The 27221-nt window shown below is 39.9% G+C and overlaps 1 pseudogene; it reads right to left on the reverse strand.

Moving 5' to 3' along the window:
* Positions 1-2311: 2311 nt before the first annotated feature.
* LOC132347218 (E3 ubiquitin-protein ligase RNFT1-like) lies at positions 2312-3095 on the reverse strand (annotated as a pseudogene).
* Between the last annotated feature and the right edge of the window lie 24126 nt (positions 3096-27221).

Below are 27221 nucleotides of genomic sequence, written 5' to 3' on the forward strand. Positions count from 1 at the left end.
AAGTTTTGTTGCATGAATATCATTCATTACCTGAAAACACACCACACACGTGCATGTGTGTGTGTGCGCGTGCATGTGTGAGCACACACACGCAGTTTCATAAAGATTTAAAAATTGACTTTTTCCTCTCAAGGTTATTGATTCTTGATTTTCTTACTGAATTCAGCAGGATCCATTTTGGTATGAGTTGTAGCTTTAACAGACTGCAAAAGCTGTTGTCAGCTTGGTGATCACATTTCATGTTCTCAATTTTGGGGGGCAACAGTGTGTAAAAGATTTGGATTCTGAATTGCTTCAGAAAAGGCAGATTACTGGCAGCATTTACTCTAGCCAACCCTTTTAAGCTCACCTTCTGCAGCTCACCCACTGGTGTCTACATTTCAGCCAGAGGGAACTCCTCACCCTCCTCAGGCTATGTCATCTGTTTCAATCCTATCTTTGCCTGTGCTGTTCCCTCTGCTGTGCATACATTAGTGACTGTAACAGATAAACTCCTAAACCTCAGGGACTTAGTATGATTAAAGAATATTTATGTTTTGCTCAGATAATAGTACAATACAATCACTCCTGGAGGGTGGCCTTTCTCCACATGTTTCAGGGAGATAGGTTTCCTCTATCCTGTGGCTGCTCCATCTTCACGTCATGACTCTCAAGATTGTCCTAGTCATCTCCAGTCTAGCCAGCTGGAAGGGAAAGGCCATGTAGGGTCATGAGTCAAGAGCTAAATGGACCAGGCCTGAAGCAACAGATGTCACGTTTCATTGGTCAGAACTGACACAGGGCCATGTCTAGCCATAAGGGAGACTGGGAAGCGTAATCTAGCAGTGTGCCCAGTAGAAAAAGGAAATAGTTTTTGGTGACTTACTAACCAGTACCCTCCACAGTCTTTCCTTCTGGTCACAAATTTCCTATTCTATTCTTTCTTCCTTTTGTAGAACACCTTCTTTTTCCACAGGAGGCAACCCCAAGGCACATGAAGTCAATGTAGCAGTACAAAGTTTAGGATCTTCAGATGATGTCTGTGGTGTCTGGATGGGGCTCTTTGTGGAGATCTGTGAATAAAAAGATAAGTTGTTCATCCCTTCTCCCGCTCAATGTACGGTGGATCAGAGAAGGGATAACTACAATAAAAACTCTCTTGGAAAACAAAAGAATGGAAGACAGTTATTAGTTGCTGGTACACATGATATCCTGCTGGGCAGGTTCAGGAAGGTCTCCTGCCCTGTGGGTGGGGAAGGTGCTTGTTTAGATTCGGATTCTGCTTTCCTCTTGGAACTCCCTTGTCTACTTGGTCCATCCTCTGGGTGGGTCTTCCATGTCCTATATTCCATGGCTGCACCTGAAGAGGACATTTGGGAGTTTATTCTTCATGAGGGCTGTACAACTTTCACAGCCTGCTTTCTGCTTGTGCAAACATGAGGTCCTGAGATTGCTTTAATGTTCAAACAGGCAAAGGCTTTTTCAGGTTGAGATCATGTTTATTTGGCAGTACAGTTCACCCAGAAATTTAGAAGGTTTTTGATCTGTTAGCTTCTAGTCAGTTCCATGTGCCAGTAAATATATTCAAAGTTTTGCCTAGATGTTGTTCTCAAGTCTTATTTGCTTATTTGCTCCCATGCCCTTCTTTCTCAGTTTAATGGTGGTTACCTTGAGGACAATAGGTTTGGGTGGTGGCCACACCATTAATGTAACTTTGTAACAACACTGAGGTTTTTGGAATAATTTAAATGATTAATTCTTATTGATTGTTAATCATATTACAAAGAGTAATACGATATTAAAATATATCATCCTCAGTAAATTAATATGCACTTAGAAAATCTAATGGTTACAGGTAAAATATAGCATATGGAACTTTCATTTAAAAATACAAATTTTATGAAAATTAAGAAATTTTTGAGACTTTGGATAAAGATATATCTTAAAATATTATGAAAAATATTCTTTATTCTGAAACAATGTCAGAAAAGAATACCCAAATTCCTCTAAAACAACTAGTTATAGCTAGTTATCCAGTTGCTGTTTTTGGTAAAATTAACAAGAAAACACATTTACAATTTTACCTCTCAATCATATGTCAAGTAATTAGGATTGAAGAAATATTGTTGACATATACATTAGGTTGACTATTATATTTTCAAAAACAGTGTTCTTTCACTCATTTAAATTAAAAGAATTAAAACATGCTTAAATCTTGTTCTGGTGTTCTAAAAGTGTTTGGAAACATTTTTCTTAATTTTTAGTACTGAAATCCATCTGAATGGATTTACTAATAGTCATTGTAACCAAGTGAAATTAGTTTTTTGTGGTTTTAATAGTTCATCGGACTTAATTGTATTTGAAGGTATGATGAGGCAGCCCCATCTTTCCATCTGTTTCTATGGTCTGAAATCACAGTTCTGCACATTGGACATATATTCTCTCTGTAAAAGCATAAGGCAATGAATGCACTCTTCAGAAAAACATGCTGACTGATGGGAAGAATAATTTTCTGAAATTCATCTTGATATACTGAACAAATATCATCCACATCTAAATAAGTCAGTCTGTAACTTGGCTGTGTAAAAAGTATTCACAAAACCTACCTGAAAGTTCTCAGATTTCCAAAAATACCCAAAAGCTATAAAATGAGGTAGAATAAAGACAGTAATATCCCAAGAATCTAGCTAATTATATTATTAAACTCCCTGAAGCAAATAAGGTAATGAAACCAAAACTGATATGGGAACAAAATTCAGTAAAACTGACATAATTCTTCTAAGAGCATACACCAGTGACCCTTGGATTTAAAAAGCAGGATGAAAGAAGGCACTACTATAATAAGATTTTTTGAGCCTATGAAAAGCAATTTCAAAATGAAGTCTGTAATTCTAATAATCCAAAGTACTTCTGAGAAGCTTGAATAATCCAAAGTAGGACTTAAAAAGATGAAGTTGTAATAAAGTGACTGAGAATGAAAGAACAGAAAATCCTGCTAAGAATACTAGTAACCAAGCTTACTGAATCTTTGAGCACCTTTTTCTCAGAAAAGCCTGATTTACAATGCTTTTGTTTGCACCGTTGAAAGTTGTTAGAAGCCCAGTTCCAAGAAACATTCCACATATTTCTGGAGCTTGGATTTTCAGCACATCCTTTAGGCATGGAGTTTATCCGGATGCAAACATCTCCAGAATGAAGGCAAGGCCCTTCTCCCGTCCATCTTGTTGCTCGGGCATTTTGGGAGGCTGAGGCAGCCTCACTGCCTGCAGTTCCTGGAGGACTGGTGTGGCCCTGGAATATGTTTTCTCTGATCCAAATTTCTTTGCATCAGGAGTGTGTTTCCTCTCATGATGTTGAGTGGACAGAGGCCTCACAGTGGTGTCAGGGACAGCGGGAGATGCTGTCATACCCCTTCAGTCAGGGCCATCGCCCTCAAACCCCACCACAAGTAACTTCGGTTAGCCCAATGGCAGCAGCAAAGCTGGATTTTAATAGGCTTTTGTGTTCGGGGTCTAACAGCTATCATACAGCTTTTCTAGTCAGGCATCCAATTTCTGGACCCTCAATTTCTGCTTGCAAACTGGCCACTTATTTCCTGAGCTCATTTCTTATAATGCTTTGTTGCAGTACAAAGAAAGTGAGCCCGGTTATTCTCTTGCCAATCACTTTGCCCAGAGCTACGGCCTCACTAGGCATGTGGCCTGCTTTCCAAGTCATCTCAGACAACAATTTTACCAAATGTTTTGCCCCTGTAAAATTTGGGTGTCCATCTTTACAGCTCTGTTATAGATTCCTTTATAATAAGTGTTGAAATCAGCTGGTGTAAATCCTCCAATTTTGTTCATTTTCAAAGCTGTTTTGACTATTACACATCTTTTGCAGATCTATATGAATTTTAGATTCATTTTTTCAAATTGCTGCAAAAGAAACTGCTGGGATCAGGAACTGAACCTGGAGAAAGAGGGGTCCAGAAAGGAGAGTTGGTGAATCAGGGAAGTCACTAAGTAGTCCTCCTGAAGCACTGGCACAGTGGGCAAGTCAGAGCTTGAGGGGAGTCTGCTGAGAGGGACCCCTAAGGGGGCAGGTGTAGAGGTCTGTGCAAGGCTGTCACCTGGTCCTAGCAACTGCCTCTGTGAATTTGCATTCCAGCCTCTGGTCACTGGTTGCTGTTGGTCAGCGGGGCATGCAGATGGGTAGAGCTGCTGGCCCTGGAGGTGGAAGAGGCTGCAGAGTGGAGAAGGAGGGTGAGGGCAGGCTGGCATCTGCCATTTCTCTGTGTCTGCCTCATCTTACCTCTAACCATGACGATCTTCAGAGCATAAGGGCTGTTGCTTCCTTTCACTTCCCAAATCTTGTGCAAGTTTCTAACCTAGAACCAAATCTAACCCCAAACCAAATAGGGAAGGCGATTCTAAAATGTGGTTCCGACTTAGCCAGACCCACACAAGATAAAACCCTTTTCTCTTTGACTGCTCTCTCTGTATCACCATCTTCATCCAACCAGCCACCAACTCCTGTTGATTCTACATCATTATTTCTGCATTATGACCCCTTCCTTTCTCTGCTATTGCCCTTCTTTAGCACAACCCTTCCTATGTTTCATGTCTGAAGTACTGTATTAGCCTCCTTACTTGTAATTACACTCAATCTGGCCATGTAGGTCGAGAACTGCACCACTCCAGGGTGCCATTCACAGACCACATTTCACGACCCTCCCTAGGTTGTAGAGGATACAACTTGCAGAACTGTATGTAGTAGTTCCATATCACATGTAGCCCCATTTATTCCCCCCCAGTAACCTGGGCCTTCCTTTTAAAAAGTACAGCTGACCATGTCATTCTCCTGCCTAAAATCCTTGGCCTCCCGTGACCTTCTCAAGGTAAAATTTTAATTCCTTAGCACAGCATAAAATCCATTCATGACTAGCTGATGAGTCTAAGCTCTGGAATCAGAATTTCTAAATTGGAATTTTATCTTAGTAATTTGAGAAATATGTGACCTTGGGCAAGTCACTTAATCTCACTGGGCTTGTTTCTTTAACTGTGAAATGGAGGAGGAGGGTATGAATACTCTTTTTGTCATCAATTTCTGTCAGCATCCATTGAGAGGTAAAGATGGAATATTCCTTCTGTAGTGCAGTCTCTCACCATTGTCTGTCCCTACCCCAACTCTATGCTTCAGCTAAACTCCTTATAGAAGTTCTCCACGTTGTGACCCATCCTGCCTCTGTGCCTTTATACCAGCCCCCTGAATTACCCTCGTTTTCTTCCCCTGGATAGAATCTGCTCATTCTCCAGGACTCAGTGACTCATCACTTCCTCCTGGAAGCCTCCTCTGCTTCCCTCAGACTTGATTAGTAGCTGCTCCATTGGGCTGTCTCAGCAGTCAGTGCTTGATTATACCACAGTGAATTCTCTTTTTCTGTTACTTGCCTATCTCCCCCATTATGTAAGCTATAGACCATGTTTTCCTTGAGGGTAGAAACTGTTTTACCTGTCTTTATCCTTAGCTCCAAATATAGCTAAGTTCTTAAGAATGTTTGTTAGCAGATTCTTCTTAAGAATGTTTGTTAGCAGATTCTTAAAAATGTCTGTTGAATTAATGAATGGTGATGAATGATAAGGGCTCTAACAGGCATTTTTATACTTTATGGAGAAATATAAGGATGATGGAGGGAAGATTTTGGGACAAAGCGTAATAGCAGGAATTCTAGAATTCTGAAATTTAGTGATTTGGTTATTCTCTTAATAGAAAGAATAGCTAAAGACATTTTGGTGAAAGCATTGTTTACTAGCAGTTGTTCAATATCCATTGCTTTAAGACCTTTTATAAAAATATTATTGAATAATCCATAAAAGTTCTTTGAAGAGTATTCTGTTTGTCAGTGGTCAATGGTAATACCTAAAAATATAAAGTAGCTATTCTTGGCAAGTTATGGAGCAACATCCTGGAACTATCAGTTTGTTCTATAACGTCTGTATGAGTTCAATCATTTTGACGGCGCACCTTGCCTCAGTCAGTAGTTTACACCTGAAGTTTCTGATGGCACTTTATTTATTTATTTATTTATGGCTGTGTTGGGTCTTCGTTTCTGTGCGAGGGCTTTCTCTAGTTGTGGCAAGTGGGGGCCATCTCTTCATCGCGGTGCGCGGGCCTCTCACTATCGTGGCCTCTCTTGTTGCGGAGCACAGACTCCAGACGCGCAGGCTCAGTAATTGTGGCTCACGGGCCCAGTTGCTCCATGGTATGTGGGATCTTCCCAGACCAGGGCTCGAACCCGTGTCCCCTGCATTGGCAGGCAGACTCTCAACCACTGCGCCACCAGGGAAGCCCACTGATGGCACTTTTAATAAAGAGAACAAGTAGTTACATTTTTCTCCAAAATTTCAAATTTCCATGTATTGAATATGTGATGAAATAAGGTACATCCATAAGGATTTTTTCACATTAGACACTTCTGGATCAATAATCAAGTTTCTTAAAATTTGGATTAAAAATGTCAGTGCATGGACTTAATATCAGAAGATATTAAATCTAAGCACTTCTGTGGGCAATAGAACTTGACCTTTTCCAAAAACCCATCTCTTCTTCAAATAGGTTCCTGTTTTGGCATAAGTAAAAGTTTTAATAAATATGGAAACGATCACTCTCAACATCAATGTCGTGCTTTGTCAGGCTTATGATTTTAACTGCTACCCCATGCATCACAATTCTAAGATTAAGAAGAGTGACTTGCTTAAATATTTTTGCATCTTACAAATGAATAAGAATATGAAGATCTCACTAGAGAAACGGGCAAAGGGCATATCAAAGCAGTCAGTAAAGAAGAAATAAAAATGGCCAATATATATATAGAAAAATTTGCATATGGAGAAATGCAAACCGAACAACAGTGAGATACCATTTGAACCTGTCACAGTAGAAAAGGATGTGAAGAAAGAGCACTTTGATCCATCGCTGTTGGGAGTGTATATCGTCTTTCTCTGCAATTGGATAGTAGCGTTGACTATTTTTAGGCGATTTGGGATGTCTGCCTGTGGAGAGCATGCGCTCTCATCAGCTTCTTGCAGGTGGAGCTTTTATGGGAAAGGCCTCCCTCCACTGGGGAGGCCCGCGGTTTTCCAGCTCTGTCTGTGCATGTTTGGGAAATTCTGTTTGATTCCAGCTACCGCGTTAGGAATCTCAGTGGGCTGCATACCTGATCCATGTCCTTTACCCAACTTTTATCAGAAATAAGGCTGATGTTTTGATTTCCACTTGTCAGTCTCCTCTCTATTGCTCAGTTAGCCTTGAACTGGGGCTTCCTGACACCCCCAAGAATAACAACAATGGCAAAATAGAATTTGGATATTCAAAAACATGGGATTGATTAGAAAGATGTGTCAACAAAATTGGATATGATGCAGCAATTCAAAACAATTCATTGATGCACATATTGATACCTGAAGAAAAGATTCTAATATAGCATTCTGCGTATGAACACACTTATTATATATGTACATAGTCTGTTCTTTTCCTCTCTCTTTCTTTCCTCATCCATATTTTCTAAAGCTTCTGTAACTACACAAAATGGGTTAAATACGTGTTTGCTTCTGTATAGGCTGTTTTCACCGCTGTGTTTCCGGTGCTCATGGTGACTGGTGTGTGCTTTCCCTTCTTCTTTTGTCTGTTTCCTTGGTGGGGGGAGCAGGGTCTTGGCCACAGGCAGTACACCTGGAATTGGGTCAGCTTTTCTCTGCTGGACACCTCTTTACATGGATTCTTGCACAGGACCGGCCCCCTTGTGATCTGTGGCTACTGACTCCATCCCTCTCTCTTTTCTGCAGAGCCTCACCTGGTCAGAAAGGAGCTCACCTGTGGGCCCAAATGAGGCGATGGTCATCCTCTTCCTCCAGTGTCCCACGTGGTCTTCTTCCCAGGAAGCAGGATTGATGTCTGAGGAGAGGCAGTGCCTCAGCCATCCTGGGGCCGTTGAGGGTTGGGAGAATTCTCCCACTCAAGAGAATAAAAGCGTAGATACTAACAAGCTCGGGGTGAGCTGGTACACAGAGTTACCTCTAATTCATGGAGATGCCAAAAGCATCATTCGCAATGGCTCCTGGGGAATGGAATTTTCCACACAAGTGAAGTTTCTAGATAACTAGCATTTACTACCTTAAGAACTCATACTATTTTTCTTCATCATTTTTAAAAAAAAATTTATTTATTTATATTTTTGGCTGTGTTGGGTCTTCATTTCTGTGCGAGGGCTTTCTCTAGTTGCGGAAAACGGGGGCCACTCTTCATCGCGGTGCGCGGGCCTCTCACTATCGCGGCCTCTCTTGTTGCGGGGCACAGGCTCCAGGCGCGCAGGCTCAGTAGTTGTGGCTCACGGGCCTAGTTGCTCCGCAGCATGTGGGATCTTCCCAGACCAGGGCTCGAACCCGTGTCCCCTGCATTGGCAGGCAGATTCTCAACCACTGCGCCACCAGGGAAGCCCCCTTCTTCATCATTTTTAGTGGAAATCTTACTGAAGGGCTTTCAATTTATTTCCACAAGCATTCAATATTTTCTTGATGATGCGGTCTCATTCTTATAAAGAACATGTTTTATTGTGCTGTTGAATGGTGATGTTCTCTGAGCACATTGAAACATGTAGTCCCAAAGAGCAGCTCCTGGTTGTACTTTCAAGGCCATGCCTGTGTTTTTTTAGATGATTGGCCTACTTTCCCTGCTGACAGCTGTTCCATCTGACAATCTGTGCGTTCTGGTTGAGACCCTGCTATATTGAAATAGCATTTGGTTGGGAATGGCTCTGATTAGAAGCAAGACTCAGTATCTTGTGGCAGACATTTCTGCCACTGTGAGGCCATTTCCATTGGTTCTGAGTTTGCAGCTGGGTTTTGGCCACTTAGTTATAGTAGTCAGTAGTCTGACCTCTGGTTGAAGGGGCTATTCTTATACTTTGCATCAAGGTTTCTAGTCACCTTTTTGACAACCAAGTTAAAATTCACATTTTCCTTTACAATCAGGCTTCCTTATAGATTAGTGATCACTTATAATTTTAGGAACTGTGGTTCAAACAAATGAAGTCAATTTTCTAATCTCATTGGCAATGAAATGTTTATGAACTTCAGGATCTGTTCCTGAGGCTATGACTGGAAATCACGAGTTTTTTCTAAAAGAATTTTAAGGGGATAATTGAATGATCAAGCATTCATGTATTTAATAACTCTATTCAACTTAATTAAGAAATTCTCATTGATTTTCCATTGCCTAAAGTATAAAGTGCAATTGTTTTAACATCCTATCATTTAGTTTGGCTGCCTAAAAAACACCCAAAACATAATGGTTTAAAACAAAAAATGTTTCACTATGTTCTATGATTCTGTGGGTCAGTGGGCAGCTCTTTCAGTCTGGGTCATCTTGGCTTGAGTTGAATGGTCTAGGTTGGCCTCACTCACATGTCTGGGATGGCTGGGATGACTAGGCCCTCTCTCCACCAGGTCTTTTATCCCACGGGGGACAGCCTGAGTGTGTCATATGGCAGCAGAAGGTTTTCCAGCAGCAAGAGAGGGAAAACCCCAAAGTACATATATTTTTCAAGCCTCAGCCTGTGTCACATTTACTAATGTCCCATTGGCGAAAGCAAGTCATATTGGCTTGAGAACATGGATACAGGAGGCATGATTCATGGGAATCATTACTGCAATGATCTATCAAAGCATGTACCAAACTATCACTCTAACCCTTCAGTCCCCAAACTGTGGCTCAGGTGCCCTGGGACACCAGAGTGAATTCGCAGGGACTGTTGCAGGATATTTTACAATTTTGAGGGAAACATAATTTTATTCTGTGACTACTGGACATCACAAGAACTACTAGCTTGATGTAGGTCACAATGTCAGTATCATGATGATACATTACTTTTGGTGCTGTTGTATCTTTGCAAAGCTGGATTTTTGGTGGTTGCTGTGATGAAAAGCAAGTACCGCATGAAAATGATTGTGAAGCAGGAAGTGAGGGTAGTGGTGTCCAGTTTGGTTCCAAGATTGCAGAGGTTGTGTGGTGCCCAATGTGTGCATATATACCATTATTAAGTAAATGTGGTTAAGAAATAAGATATCATTTAAAATTTTATGTGTATTACTTTTCAAATATAATTAAGTTGTGAGTACATACAACTTACAAATTTGTTTGGACCTAGCTGCTTAATGAATGGAACTATTAAGTATTTCTTTTGGTCTAGGGGCACTGTGATAAAATTAACTAGACACTAAGGATGCTGTGAACCAGGAAAGGTTGGGAACTGCTGTTCTAAACTCATTTTTTCTTTTTTCTTTTCTTTTCTTTTTTTTTTAACTGCTGATAAAAGAAGAAAGTCAAGAAGCAAAGCTAGTTTTGGGGAAAGGTGAATGGATTCAATTTTGGTTATTGCTGAGTCTGAGGACCTAATGGACCATTCAGGGAAAGACACAGAACTAGGATTCAGATAGGAGATTTGGAATCAAGCTAAATGCATCCCTGAATACTCATGTGCAGGCTCTCTTTCTGATTGCTTTGGATAGTGTATGTACTCAAGAATTAATTGTAAAAGGAAAAGGTAGGATTGCTGAAAAGGAAGGAACCTAAAAACCAAAACTCAAAACCAACCTGTCAAATGTTCTTGGCTTAATATTTTTGCAAATGTTAAATGGATGCATTTAAATTTCTCTCTTATGTCATATTTTATTGCAAAGGGCAGACCTCTAATAGGGAGCCATGAGGTTTATTGTCCTAGAGAAGGAGAAGGTGAGCTCTTGACCTCTTAGCCAGCTATTGCAGAGATAGAGGGTTTGCTAATTACTTTATTTCTCATTTCACACATCACTAGCTGAGCCCAGAAAGCTCAGATCATAAAGAGCTCCCCATCATATAGAGAAGCACCTTGTACACAGTTAAGGCTTAACAGGATTAACATCAAGAAGCAGGAGGATATGATGTAAGAAATATATAGACCCTCTTCTCCCCATACACACATATTTTTTGTCCAAGGAGATTGTGGAAAGGAATAGGAAGAGAAGATAATAATTTGTGTCTTGTGGACTTCCCTGGTGGCACAGTGGTTGAGAATCTGCCTGCCAATGCAGGGGACATGGGTTTGAGCCCTGGTCTGGGAAGATCCCACATACCACGGAGCAACAACTACTGAGCCTGCGCTCTAGAGCCCACGTGCCGCAACTACTGAGCCCATGTGCCACAACTACTGAAGCCCGTGCACCTAAAGCCCATGCTCTGCAACAAGAGAAGCCACCACAATGAGAAGCCCACACACCACAACGAAGAGTAGCCCCCGCTCACTGCAACTAGAGAAAGCCCGTGCACAGCAACAAAGACCCAATGCAGCCAAAAATAAATAAATAAATAAATAAATAAATTAAATCTTAAGAAAAAAAAGATTAAGTTCAATAAATAAATATTTATTGAGTACCTTCTACATGCTAAACAAAACTTTCTTTCTTTTGGTTGTGGGGGCCCTTGGCAGTGAAAGCACATATTTTGGGAAACTCGAATACTTCTATATAATTAGATATCTTTGTTAAAAGATTGAGAGTAAGATTAAAAGACAGCTTAGTAATAATGTAGAGAAAAATCCCTACCATAATAGAAACTGCACTATTTTAAGGAAATTAAAAAAAATTAGAAATAGAAATAATATCCACTTCTCTTAAGCAGATGTGGTGAATCTATCCTTGGTGGTCTGACTGTATATTCTGTTATTAATTCGTATTACTCATTCTTTCATCTCTTCATCCATCCATTCATTTGTCCATCATATATTTGTTGAGTACCTGTTATAGGCTCTGTGCCAGGTATTAAACAAATGGATTGGAAAAGCGTTTTCTCCCTAGGGTTTATTGTATAGTTGGGGAGTTGGGAGGGTAGAAGGCTGGCTCATGTGTGTGTGTGCACACGTACACACAGTATGTACAATAAAGGGTAGAGGTATGTAATTTTTCTGGAATTTTAACACTCACACAAAGTCAGGAGATGAGGCCTCAGGATTGTGTAAGGTAGGGCTCTGGAACTGAGATAAATGAATAGAAGTAGAAGCCTTGTAAGACTGCCCAATCCATAGAATAGGAATTAGGAAAATGTGGCTCACCAGCCCAGGAAAGCTGGAGGTAGCATCCTGATTTATCATTCTTGTGGGATGCCAAATTAAAAATTTATATATACACTGATATAGAACCTGAAGTCCGGTAGAGACAAATGGAAATTATTCTCCAGAGATAACCAGAGATCATACATGGGACTCCCAGAGAAACAACTCTGCTGAAGATAAAAAAATTGTAAATCACACAAGGAAAGGAATCACCATGAGAGGAAGGCAGCAGATGCAACTAGGAGAAGTAACACCACAAGAACTGAAGATAGTAGAACTAGATAAAATAGACCTAATACTTATTATATTTAATCTTCTTAAGGCGAAGAAAAAAGGAAAAAGCCCACAGAACAACAGGAGAGTATGAAAAATGAACTGAGAGATTAGAAAAAGAACTAAGAACTTTTGGGAAATAAGCATTGGAATGAAAACTCAATAGTTAGGTTAAATAGTAGATTAGGAATAGTAGAATATAACATTAGTAAATTGGAAGATAGATTTGAGAAAATCACTCAGTACAGTATACAGAGAAGAGATACTGAATCTGAGAGAGAGATTGGACTGAAAAGTTTATACATATATCTAATAGGATCAAAAAGAACAGAATAGAATGGGGACGAGGCAGTATCTGAAAAGAAATGGCTGACAATTTTTAGAATTAAAAAAAAGACATAAGTCTTCAGATTAAAGGTGACTATCAGTCTGGGTCAAGATAAATAAAGCCAAATTTATATCTAGAAACATTGTGGAAAACCTGTAGATCAAAGACAAAGAAAAATCTTAAAGTCTTCCAGAGAGAAGAGACAGAATACTTAAGGACAATTAGACTGATACATAGGGACTTCTTTTTTTTTTCTTTATAAATTTATTTATTTATTTATCTATTTATGGCTGCATTGGGTCTTCATTGCTGCGAGCGGGCTTTCTCTGGTTGCAGGGAGTGGGGGCTACTCTTCGTTGCGGTGCGCGGGCTTCTCATTGTGGTGGCTTCTCTTGTTGCGGAGCACGGGCTCTAGGCACGTGGGCTTCAGTAGTTGCAGCACGTGGGCTCAGTAGTTGTGGCTCACGGGCTTAGTTGCTCTGTGGCATGTGGGATCTTCCCGGACCAGGGCTCGAACCTGTGTCCCCTGCACTGGCAGGTGGATTCTTAACCACTGTGTCACCTAGGGAAGTCCTTCCCTTGGATTTTAAAGGCAGTCTTATTTACCATATAGTTAAGAGCATTCACCCTCCATGTAGTAATTTCCTTTGGCTATTTACCCACCTAACCTGTGAGTAAAGTCTGATCTATCAGCACAGTGGAGAATCAAGGGATGGGGCAGTGAAAGGATGTGTGGCCTGCTCTGTAGTCATCTCTGTTCTGAGATGCACTGGAAGCAACAGCTTTCCCTATCTAGGGGACCTGAGATCCATCAGTGGTCCCCGGTGGGCTTAGAGCAGAGGGGAGGAGCACAATGTACAAAAACAAATATTTTATACACATTTCAGGAACATTTCTGTAATGTAAGCCTTGTGGCTTTGGATACCATCAGTATGCTAATGATTTTTAAAGTCAAATCTATAACCCAAACACCTCCCCTGAATTTGACACTTGTATATCCACTACGTAGCAAATATTTTTGAGTTCCCATTAACTACTGGACACTAGGCTAGATCTTGGATAAACACTGATGAACACAATCCCCAGGTTCCTATCCTCATGGAGTTAGTGAAGGAGAGAGTTAAGCAAGTAAATTCACACGGGAATGTATCTTTCTAAAGGTTGGCTGGTACTTTGGGGGAAAAGAGATGGGTGCCACAAGAGAAAATGGTGTGAGAGATGGCTTCACGTCCAGTGGTCAGGAAAGGCCTCTCCAAGGAAGTAACACCCTTAGGCTGGGACTGAAGGATGTGGAGGTATCTGAGCCAGGGATATATTGGGGAGACTGAAGCAGATGGAATGACGGCTTTGACATGGGAAAGATCTGGCAAGTTTGAGAGACTAAAAGATGGTCAGTGTGGCTGGAATGTTTGCGTAAGTGAACTTTTTTTTTTAATGGTGGCAATAAATCAAGGCAGCCAGTTGGGGAGGGGTGCTGGGAGAGGAGGCATATCAGAGGTGACTTTGAGCTAGTCTGAGGAGCCCAGATTTATATATGAAAACTCTGGCTTTTTCTAAAACATCATTTTTTCCCCTCATGTAAATTTTGTCTGTACGATTATCTGTCATCTGACCAAGGAAATAGTTAAATACTTGCTCTAGGTAAGTATTCGAAGATTATGTGAAAGTGAAAATGCTTTCTCTGATTAATCTTGTTCAGTCATCTGATTGTAGGAGAACATTTTGTGTTGCACGGTTATTTGTGTGCTAGCCGACTTCTGACCTGGGTTATTTGGTATTCACAACAAGTAATGAGACAGTTTGTGTGCTTGAAAAAGCAGAGTGGGAAAAACTATTACAATTCTATAAATAACTCTTGGTTCTTCTGTAGTGTTCCCTTTGTTCAAATAGTGCTGTTTAAAAAAATCAGAGATTCTCATTTATGAAGCCTAGTCTGATTTTCCTAATTATTTTAAATCTTACTATGATCCATTAACGTGTTGTACCATCATTAATTCAATTCATCCATAGTTACAACATTTTGCATTGCTATGTCTATCTTAACTGTCATCAAATTCCTTTGACCGAAGGACTTTGTTTTTCTTTATGTACCAAGCTTTACCCTTTTCTTAGTCTTGGTGTCTTCTATCTGAAGATGTTTTTCATTGTTTCAAGAGCATTAGATATACTTCGTAGAGCCCAATTTTTAAGAGCACCATAGTATGGCTTAGCAGTATAGTGGAAATAGCATTGGCCTTAGTGTTGAAGTTGGGCAAACCTGGGTGTGAATCCCAACCCCACTGTTGACTTAGCTATGTCATCTTTGGTTAGTTACATAAACTTTTGAATCTTACTTTTCTCATGTGTAGAATGGAGATAATGATCTCTTCCTCAAAGAGTTGACAGGATTAAATGAATGGACGTGTGTAAAGCATAGCACAGTGCCTATCACTTGGTAGGCGCGCAACTGTGTATGTGGTCTTTGGCAGACTACTTAGAATTGTATTACAAATAGTGGACATAGATTTGCTTGGTTCTTCTGTGTTCTTCTACCTAGTCCCTTTGTGTCCAAGGATACATCTATTTCTCATTTGGGATAGAGGAAAAGTTGCTGTGTGGCACAAGGCTGGCTGTGGCCAGAAGGGAGAAGCAGACAGTCACACTATCTTGGTCTGAAGGCTCTGCAGCTGTGGTGGGCTCCTAAGGGAAGTCCAGGCCAGGGTTTAAGTAAAAGGTTCCAACCATGGGGAAGAAAGTATGGTTGGAAGCTAAATTCAAACGTGCAATCCAGGGCTATAATCAAGAAGCCGGGTCATTCATTCAGAAAACACTGATTGAGAAACTGCCATGTGTCAGGCCCTATGCTAAGCCCTGAGTTCACCAAAGTGACCAAACCACAGTGCCATGGGGCTTCTGGTGTAGAGGGGAGCCCCACAATGATGCTGCAGTGAGGTAAGTGCTGTCATAGTGGTGCTAAGCGGGGAAACGGTACAGGGGTCTGGGAGTTTGAAGGAGATAGGACCAGTTATACTTCCAGAAGAGGGATGGGAGACAAAGAGTTTAAGAAACCCACATCTGAGCCAAGAATGAAATCAGTAGTTTAACAATAACAAGGATGGGAAGGTAAGTTGTGGGTCAAATGGTCAAGAACGGGTTCCAAATTGACGTTTCTGGTCCTTAAAGGGACCACACAAGGAACCAAGGAAGTGAGATGCTGAGGTTCGTTCTGACAGTACTTGGGGGATGCTCCCTGGAGGGTTGAACACTGTTCAAAGAGCAGAGGGATGCTGCCTGATCCAACAGAGGGCTGAGAACTTGACCTTGCTTTCATTAACTTGAAGCACAAATGATTCAAATGATTCTAGTGACTTGAAAGAGTTCCTACGTAATTTCTGTTGGATGTAGCCCAGAGCAGGATAAGATTTACCTAGAGAGTAATCAAAATTTCTGCTGATTTTATGGGATAGGAGAAACGGCAGTGAACCACTTACTTTTTTTACCCTGGAAATTCTAGTGGACCGCCGTGCTTGGGAATAGTTTTGAAACTTGGCTAAGTATTCTAAATCTTAACTGGAAATCTCACCAAAAATTTTGTTTTGGTGGTTGTGAGGGTTCAGAGTTTATATAAACTGGGCTGTTCTGTTCACCTTGTCTGACAGTGTCTGGCTGTACAGAGGTAGCATGAATGTGCCTCCAGATGCTGATATGTCAGAGAGCACATCGCTCATCTGTGGGAGCTGGGAAATAGTCATTTGTTCAGTTCTGGTGTGGTATTCTATTCATCTCCTTTCCTTTAAAATGCACTCTCAGAAGACCCATTGCTGTGACTGTCTGGGGGAAGATGCAGCTGGGAGAGTTATACTGGAGAGACTAGAGGTATTTGCCATCTTTCTCTGCAGCCAAGATTTGTCAGGTTGGTTTCCTAGTGAGGATTCAGTTGAGAATAAGCAGCAACGCTAACTGGTGTTGACATTATGATTTCAGAATAACTGTGTTCCAAAATGTTCTCAAGTATTGTAATTCTGGGAAAGTGAGGATTTATATAGGTAATACTTCACTGATTTTGTACTACAGTTTATTCCTATAATTCATACGGTTTCCCATTCCTACAGTTCACAGACAGAACTATTTAAGTCAGTAAAAATCTGGAAATTATTTGCAGAGTGAGGCAGAAGGTACTCACTTTTAATTTTAATAATTATTAAAATTATTAAATTTAATTACTAAAACCTGTGAACATAATTAAAAATCATCAGGGGATTTGCTCAGAGGCAAAGAATATACAAATCAATTTTCACTGCAAAGTAAAGGAGCTGTTACAGTGGAGGATTACTGGACTGAATGTCAATATTATGACATAGTATGAGTGTGTTTCGTGTTTGGTAATTGCAATCATTGTTGCTTTTGTTGTGGTCATCCATTTACAATGCTTGGTGTCAGTCTATTTTATCTCTTGTAAAAATAAAATACAGTGTGTGTGTGTGAAAAAAATAAAAAAGAAAAGCATGCAAAAAATAAATAAATAAAGTGAGACTCCTATAGACAGCAATAGACAGCATATAGATGGATCTTGTTTTTGTTTTTTGTTTGTTTTGATTTTTAATCAACTCAGCCACTCTATGTCTTTTGAATGGGGAATCCAATCATTTATATTTTCAGTAATTATTGATAGGGAAGGACATACTATTGCCATTAAAAATGTTTTCTGTATATCTTGTAATTATTTTGTCCTCCTTTTCTTCGTTTGCTGCCTTCTTTGATTGATTTTTTTTTGTAGTGACATGCGTTGATTCCTTTCTTTTTTTTTCTTTAAATACATTTATTTATTTATTTAAAAAAAATCACCATTTGAGCATCTCTCACCTTTCTGATTGTTGCATAGTAAACTCTGTTATCTGGATTGTTGATTTAATCCACTGTTTTGGGATGATTTGTTATGCAGCAATAGATAACTGAAACTGGATCAAATAGTTCATGACGGGCAGCTGGTGTCTTGTTGAGCACTTATTCTCAACTGGCCCAGTAGTTAAGAGCTGTTTCTTTCTTTCTTTTTTTTTCTTAATTAAAAAAAAATTGAAGTTTAGTTGATTTACAATGTTATGTTAATTTCTGGTGTATAGCAAAGTGATTCAGTTATACATATGTATCTATATCTATATCTATTATTTTTCAGATTCTTTTCTATTATAGTTCATTACAAGATATTGAATATAGTTGCCTATGCTATACAGTAGGACCTCGTTGCTTATTTTATATATACTAGTGTGTATCTGCTGATCCCAAAGGGACTGTTTCTTAAAAGGTGAGTAGTTACCAGCAGAGGAGGGTCCTAGGGGTCTTTGTCATGATTCTTTTATTAGGGCTTGCCAGCAACTCCATACTGTGCCTTTATTAACCACAGACACTTGGAGTTCCCTGGATTTACTGGTGATGAGCAGTAAATAGAAGGAGGGAGTGCATCAAAACTTGGACCTCCTGCAGAGACGTTTTTTCCTTTTTGTTTAACTGTAGTCACCATGCTGTACATTACATTCCCAAGACTCACTTATAACTGAAAGTTTATACCTTTTGTCCACAACTTCTCCTGTCTCTGGCACCTGTTTGTATCTAATCTATAGTTCGTTTCTTTTAAATGAAAAAAATTTTTTTTTAGATTCTACATATAAGTGAGATAATGTGGTATTTGTCTTTTTTTGTCTGATTTATTTCACTTAGCATAATGCACTCAAAGTCCATTCATGTTGTCACAAACAGCAAGATTTCATTCTCTTTTTATGGCTGAGTAATATTTATATATATATATATATATATATTGCACATCTTCTTTATCCATTCGTCTTTCTATAGGCACTTAGGTTGCTTCCATATCTTGGCTATTGTGAATAATGCTTCATTGAACATGGGGTGCATAAATCTTTTTGATGAGTGTTTTTGTTCCTTTGGATAAATACTCAGAAGTGGAATTACTGGATCATATGATAGTTCTGTTTTTAAATTTTTGATGAAACTCCATACTGTTTTCTGTAGTGGGTGCTGCAGAGACTGCTTTAATTCTGGGCTCCGCTCAAAACTAGCAGCCTAAGGGTTATTCGGTAAAATGATCAGAACAGCACACCCAGATGTGGTATTAGTTCCTCCAATCCAAAACAAAGCTGAATTGCTTTCCAGGGCTTATAATTTCTACCCACCCTGGCAGTTTATGAAAATCCCCATTCCTTTCCACCCTTACCCATGCTTGTTATTCACACCCTTACCCATGCTTGTTATTGCCATGCGTTTTAGTGTTTACCAATCTGTTGGGTGTAAAATAAAACCTCACTGTGGTGTTAATGCCTTTACTGATTACTAATGAGGCTGAACATCTTTTTTACATATTTATAATTTTTGTTCCCTCTCTTTTGAGACATTTGTTTGTGAATATTATCCATCTTTCTACTGGATTATTTATCTTTCTTAAAGCTTTTTCGATGATATTTATCTATTTTGAGTAGAATCCTCATTTGCTTGCTTGCTTGCTTTTGGCTAGAAAGAAGAAAATGGTGAGCTTATGGGGAAGAAGATTCTCATACCAACGGGGCCCCTGGTATTTCTCTGGCAGCTATTTTCCCTCTCCATTTACTTCTTGCCTCATTGAAGACAGTAGTGAACTTTCCCCAGGACTCTGTCACCTCACCTTTCCTCCCATAGGTTGCTTGAGGAGTGCGGGGTGGGGGATGGGTGAGGGTGAGAGGGCGTGCAGGGGGAGGAGACATACCCTGATCCCTGGAATCTTCTATTTCTCTTTGTCCAGTCACTATTTCAAACGTTGCCTTGAAGTGGCGTTCCCTCCTTTGAGCGCCGCTGGTTCTTAACATTCATCTGCTGTTCATTTTGTTAGTTTCGGAGTGGGCAAGGGCCTGGGCTCTGGCTTCATTTTGCCATTTTACCCTGGGAGTCTCTGAGGTAACTTTTTAAGGCTGCCCTGAATGTTCATTTTACACTGATTTCCTCAGGGTAACAGTGGGTAACAATGTTGGAGACAAGAGATGATTTTTACCCTTGACTCGGTGTTTCCCTGGGAGGGCTCTGCCCATTGATGCAAAACTCCCCTGAAAGATGGTAGAAATGGATGTCACATGCCACAAACTGGACCGTGTAAAAATGAAACCTTTCCCTTCCCCCATAACTGAAAATTTCTAGCCTGAACCCCTATCTTGTCTAAAGCAGAAATCTTACTCCCAACATTTAGAAATAAACTCAGGTACTTCTGACATTTTTCTTACCCATTTCAGGTTTAAGCTCAGTCAAATTTAGGAGTTTCAAACAGCACCTTCTACAGCTTTCTTATCCCTGCAGTTGCTGCTAAGCTTGGCTTGGGGAGGGGCGCAAATGCCATCCCAAATAAGTGGGAGAGCTCTGTGTGTCTAGGTCTTTGTTCTTGTCCCCTGAGAAAGTGCTTATCTTGTTGAGCCTTTGGCGACCCCATCCGTGCCAGCATCCACAGAGTTTTTACCCATTTCCCATCCAGTCTTTAGCCTCTCGGTCCAAGCCCGCATCCTCTCATTCCTGGCTGTGTGATTAGTTTTTCATTGTTGCGTAACAAATGGCCGCAAACCTAGTGGCATAAAATAACACGTGTCGGGCTGAGCCCCGCAGGCCTGCAAGCCCTGTAATTGCCCAGCCGCCAAGACTGAAGAAAGAGCCAGGAGTTAGCGACAGAGACATCAATGGTTTATTGGATAGGGGATCTTACACGTCTGAAGCGAGGTCCTGGAGTGACACCCCACCATGTACAGCAGACAGCAGGCAGGACACGGCAGCAGTCTCGGTCTTCGCTACTGGGGGTAGGAAGGTTACCAGTTTTAGGGGGAATTGACATCAGGTTGCCTCATCAATTACCAGGGAAACCATCAGAGCGGCACGTCCCTCACCTCCCCTTTGATAAACCATCACAGTGGAGACGCTCTGATCTAAAGATTAGAACGATCACTAGCTGGGGCTGGGGCCGGGGGCAAACATGAAGGCAGTTACTGATTAGGCTCTATGATTAAGAGGGGAGGTCAGGCAGGTGAGTAGGCTGTAGGTGAGGCAGGCACTGGTCAAGCAGGGAATGTACAGAGAGCAAGAGAACAGCCATCTTGAGTGGCCTGTTTGCACAAGATCCATATATTATCTAACAATTTCTATGGGTCACAAGTCCAGGCACAGTTTAGCTGGGCCCACTGCTCAGTGTCTTACAAGGCTGAACTCAAGAGGTCAGCCAGGCTGTATTCTCACCTGGAGGTTCTGGGGAGACATCTGCTTCTAAGCTCATTCAGGCTGTTGGCAGAATTTATTTTCTTGTGGTTTTATGACCGAGGTCCTCATTTTCTTGGTACCTGCCAGCCAGGGTCCACTCTCAGCATCTAGTGCTGCCCCCAGGTCCTTGCCATGTGGCCCTCTCACAGGCCCTCCTCAAACATGGCTTTTTGCTTCTTCAAGATGAATAGAAGAAGCTTTCACTGCCAGTCTCTCCCTACAGGGAAGGCCTTTTAAAGGACTCACCTGATTAGGCCAGGCCCACCCAGGATAATCTCCCTCTTGATTAACTCAAAGTCAACAGACTAGGCACCTTAATTACATCTTCATGTGGTACATATATACAATGGAATATTACTCAGCCATTAAAAAGAATGAAGTAATGCCATTTGCAGCAAAATGGATGAACCTAGAGATTGTCATATTGAGTGAAGTAAGTCAGACAGAGAAAGAGAAATATTGAATGATATCACTTATATGTGGACTCTAAAAGGAAATGATACAAATGAACTTATTTACAAAACAGAAACAGACTCACAGACTTAGAGAATGAACTTATGGGTACCACGGGGGAAGGGTGGGCGGAAGGGATAGTTAGGGAGTTTGGGACTGACATGTACACACTGCTGTAGTTAAAATGGATAACCAACAAGGACCTACTGTATAGCACAGGGAACTCTGCTCAATATTATGTAACAACCTAAATGGGAAAGAATTTGGAAAAGAATATACATGTATATGTATTACGGAATCACGTTGCTGTACACCTGAAACGAACACAACATTGTTAATCAACTATACTCCAATATAAAATAAAAAGTAAAAAAAAATCTCCCCCAAATTACATCTTCAAATTACCTTCACTTTCGTTACATAAAACAACATAATCCCAGTTGTAAAATATCATTATATTCACAAGTGTTACCCACACTCAAGGGGAGGTGAGAATACAGGGCAGACACAAGGGGATGGGAATCTTGGGATTATCTCAGAATTCTGCCAGCTCCACTGTGGGACCCTTGGGGCTTAGTTCTCTCTGTCTGCTAACTTCTGTGTCTCTCTTGGGGTCTGAGGCATAGGAATTTCGGATGCTTTGCTATGCCACTCAGGGACTGAGAGGAAACTCAGGGCTCTTTCCAGCCCTGCCAAGCAGCCCACCATTTTTGTCAGTACTGGGGGGTTTCAGATATTTAGGCTTAAAGGGAAAACCACCTCTCTTTCATCCCACAAGTCCCTGGACTGACAGGGCAAAGAACAGGACTCTCATATAATTTCTATTTTTTTTTTGCTTTTTTTTCCAAACTCTTGCCACCCATTCCAATCCACAAAGGTTTATTTGCTCTCGCCATTTGTGGATGGGGGAAGGATGGAAGAGATGGATGATTAAATAGTCTATTGCTTATGGCAGGAACTCAGCTCTGCAAGTTTAAAAGCTAAAAATTAACTTCTTTTCTTCCTATTTGAATTTCAACTATGGTCTAAGCTTTCCTGGGGCAGCAGAGGCCAGGATTAGTTTAAAGAGGTGGTGGGAGCTATAGGGTAAACCGAAGGATTGCAAGGCCATCTCAAGGCTCCCCTTCCCCTGTTATATATGAATTAATACTCCATGTACACAGTAGTTCCCAAAACAGTCTAGGTTTTCTGAATCATCCTGAGAATTGGATTAGTTCCATGTTAATTTTTATGCCTCATCTACTGTATTCTTTATCTATGAAACCCCAGAGAAGGGAAAATTGAAACAGTTCTAGAAATTAACAAAATGTTAATTAAGTTTCTGCCTGCTGAGGGGAAAGCTGAAGTTGGCAGTGTTTCAGAGAAAATAAAGGACTCATGCTTATTCTTATTAAGGGTATTACTCAAGTGAAATAATTGGAAGTCAATATAAGCCCCAAGGCTTAGTGAACATAAAGAATGGTTCTGGGTTGGAATAAAAATAAATGGGTAAAAAGATGTGTCCAAAAATCAGCTGGTACTTCTCACCAGAATAGTAGTGTTAGGATAATTTTACACTCAGCTGCTAACCACCATTTCCCTCCATCTCCAACTCTTAATGCCCAGGCTTGATTGTCATGTAAATAATCTGCTAAACTTGTGGCATTAATGCAACTCATGGAAAAATCTCAAAGGAGAACACAGTGACCTTGGTTGGCCTGCTTTCTCAAAGCCAGATGGAGACCTTGTCAGCTATTAATTCCCCAGGCAGAGCTTCCTGGGTATTGCTCTTCTTACTTTCCTGTTTTCTGTCTTCCTGACTGCCCTTTTCATGTTTTTTTCATCCTGTTTCCAAAGGCATAGGACTATCTCAGACAAAGTCTGTCTCATTTCCACATAGCTCATGTCAGAATGCTCATTTCCTACTGATTTTTAAATTACTTCTTTTTCTTTTGAATTTATCTTTGCTTAACATGGGTAGTAATACTTTTCTTTTTTTTTTTGGTGAAGAACAGATCCCCAGCATCTAACATGAACACCTGGAACACAGTAGCTGCTCATATTGTTGATAATATGAACACATCAAGGAAATATTTATCTACTTACCTATCTCCTTGCTAGATGGTGACCACCTTGTAGGTAAGGATCTGTTTCGTCCATTTTTGGATCCCTGGTACCAACACACTGCCTGGCACATAGTAAGTTCTCAAGCAAAGTGTACTGAATAAATGAATAATAACCAGGGGTCTACTGATGTATCTCAGCACACTGCAAAAGAATAATGAGCTCTGATGCTATAATTTAAGAGTAGAGTATCAAAGAAATACGTAAGGAAAGGTTGCCGAGTTGGTCTTCCAACAATTACTGGGAAATTGAACAGAAGAAAGATGTAACGAGGAATAATTTTTAAGAAACTACAGGTGAGGCCTCTCCTTTTCCAAGATGGCCCACACTCTGTCTATGGAGTGTGTATCTCTCTCAATAAATTTACTTCTTACCTAGGGAAAAAAAAAAAGAAAGAAAGAAGCTACAGGTCAGTGTTCTCACTATGCAATCTTCTTTTTTTTTAAAAAATTATTTATTGATTTATTTGGCTGCATTGGGTCTTCATTGCTGCGTGCGGGCTTTCTCTAGTTGTAGAGAGCAGGGGCTACTCTTCGTTGTGGTGCATGGGCTTCTCAGAGTGCAGGCTCAGTAGCTGTGGCCCACGGGCTTAGTTGCTCTGTGGCATGTGGGATCTTCCTGGACCAGGGCTTGAACCTGTGTCACCTGCATTGGCAGGCGGATTCTTAACCACTGCGCCACCAGAGAAGTCCCTCACTATGCAATCTTTACAAAGTCAAGCATATTTCTGATCCAAAGCAGAGAACAAATGCATCCCCTCTTTCCTTGAGATAAAATAGAAACTTGAAATGGTCTCTTGAAAATCATTATGAAATCCTTTCAACCAAATGGCTGCAGGGAATTGAAATCTGAGCCGATGTCTGAGTCAGACAGTTGGGATAATTTTCATTAGCAGCATTACTTGTGCCACTGTCGATTTGGTAACTAACTCAGAGCAACCTCATTTATTCCCAGAGTGGATGACCTTAATTTGCTTCAGCCAAAAATGAACAGAGAAAGGATGAAGAACAGAGCCTGTTTCTTTCTCAGTGGTGTGCTCAGGTTTGAAAATTAGATGAGATGCTGTCTTTTTTTTCCTTCTATATTTTCCTCAAAATTTTCCGGGCTCTGTACTCTTTCCTCCACCTTAGCCCATAGTTTCCTATACATTTTAATTAACTAGATACAGTCATTTTTCCTGCCTTGTTAACCTGATAGAGTCTGATTTTCTCTGATAATTGTAGATTAACTAAGGTGGTAATTAGTTTGACTCCATGAGTGCCATATTTTTCTTTTTGTTGATACATACTTCCAAACTGTAACAACATATCCAAATTTAAACAGTATCTCAATTTCTTTGAGGTAGTGTTATACATTGTTAAGACTGTAAGTTTTAGAATCAGACATAACTGTTTAACTACTAACTTTGTTGCTTACTCCAAGGTGTGGGGCTTGGAGTGTATTTCTTAATATTTCCTGATTAACAAAATGTGGAAAAAACCCCCTACATCCTAGGAATTGTTTGAGAATTAAATAAGTTAAAAGGCCTCCTTAAAAAATAACTGTTTTTTCCCAAGCAAACACTTTAGCTAATATTGAAGTTTAATATTGATTCTCTAGTCTTACTTTTTAAAGAGCTTAGTTAATGACTAGTCTTAGCATCAGTAAATGCAGGAATAATTACCAATGAGGAATTATGATTTTGTGACATTTAAAATTAATATTTTGGTGATACAATTCTATCATCTGCAAATTACTTTAAGAGAGTTGAAAGTGACAATCCATATTTAATACAATATTTTATTTTGCTGATGAGGAAAGTGTAATTGAACAGGAGTTGATTGACTTGAGGAAGATCGTACAGACAGTTAAGTCAGGATAGATTCATGGATTTCTCGTTGGGGGCTAATACACTGCATCCAGTGATTTCTCACGTCTGTCCTCTTCTTTCCATTTGTACAGTCTTCATCCTACTTCAGAACCTCACTATTTTTCACCAGGACTAAATCAAGAGCATCCTACTTGGTACCAATATCTTCAGGTTACCCTTCTCGCCAACCCATCTTCCTTGGTGTGGTCAGATTAATCAGATTGTTACATTCTCCCGCTCAGATACCACTACTGACTCCCCTTTGTCTACTAAGTCAATTTCAAACTCATTAGCCTGCCGCTCAGTGTCTTTCACAATATAGCCTCAGGTTCATGCATTCATTTAATGAGTATTATTGAGTGCCTACTATATGCCAGGTATAGGTGCTGGGAGTATAACAGGGAACTAAACACAATCTCTGCTCTCACTGAGTTTATATTCTAGTTCAGTGGTTCTCAGAGTTAGTCAGGGGACCCTGAGGGGCTCTGTGACTCTCTCAGGGTGTCTGCAAAGTAAAATTGTTTCCATAATAACGCTAAGATGTTATTTGTCATTTTCACTCTCAATTTCTTCTCTTATGTGTATATAGTGAAGTTTTCCAGAGGCTACCTGATACGTGATATCACAACAGATTGAATGTGGAAGCAGATGTGGGAGTCTAGCTGTCTTCTATTAGGCCAGAAGTTAAGGAAAATTGCAAAAATATAAAGCAATGCTACTCTGTTAATAATTTTATGTGAAAATTTTTTTCCATAAAAATGTTCTTTACATTAACATGGAACGGGTTTATTTTTGTTATTTTAAAATGAATACATAAATAAATATTTAAAAATTTATCAATTAAAAAAATTAAAACAGCTTTATTGAGGTACAGTTGACATGCAAAGTACTGCATATATTTTATGTACATAACTTGATGAGTTTGGACATATGCATACACCCATCAAACCATCACCACAATCAAGGTAATAAACATATCTGTATCCTCCAAAAGTTCTCTCTGCCCCTTTTTTGTGGTAAGAACACTTAACATGAAATCTACCCTCTTTACAAAAAATTTTAAGTTCACGACATACTGTTCTTAACTATAGTGCACTATGTTGTACGGTAGATTTCTATAACATTCATCTTACATAACTAAAACATTATATCCATTCGAATACAGTGAGTATTTATACATATATCCTCCATAAACCAAAGCTCTTTGGAGCTTTTCTTGATAATTTTTAAGAATGTAAAGGGGTCTCTGAGACCAAAAAGTTGGAGAACTGAAATTCTGGTTATTCTAGAAAATAAACAGATAACAGAGTTAACACAATATGGCATCAGATAGTGACAAAGGTCATGAAAAAAATGCATCAAGAAAAGGAAATAGATCAATTGGGTGATCAGTAAGGATCACTGTCTACAACCTGTGCTCTGGTTAAACTGAATCACCTAAACTTCCTTGAACACAATCCATACTTTTTACTTCCAGCCTTTGTAATGCTGTTTTTTCTGCCTGTTTCGTCTTCCTCCCCATTTCTATCTACCAAAATTCTGTTCTTCTTTTAGGGCCCATCTCAAATGCCACTTGAACCACTATTCCTTCCTTCATTCTCTTCTAACAGAAGTAATTTGTCTTCCTTTTATTGTTCCCATCCTCAACGATAATATTTTGATTTTATGACACTCATAATTTTATTCTTTGTACAAATTTACAGTGTTGTGTATACCATTCATGTCCTTCTCAAGTTTATGAAACTTCTTAAAATTGGAGACTGTTTCTTATTTACCTTGAATACAAACCTTCTCTGTATCAGTGAGGCTTAGGTTCAACAATAACAGAAAACCTCCAAATAATAGTGGTTTCATCA

The sequence above is a fragment of the Balaenoptera ricei genome, chromosome 1 (assembly GCF_028023285.1).
Source record: "Balaenoptera ricei isolate mBalRic1 chromosome 1, mBalRic1.hap2, whole genome shotgun sequence".
Classification (NCBI taxonomy): domain Eukaryota; kingdom Metazoa; phylum Chordata; class Mammalia; order Artiodactyla; family Balaenopteridae; genus Balaenoptera; species Balaenoptera ricei.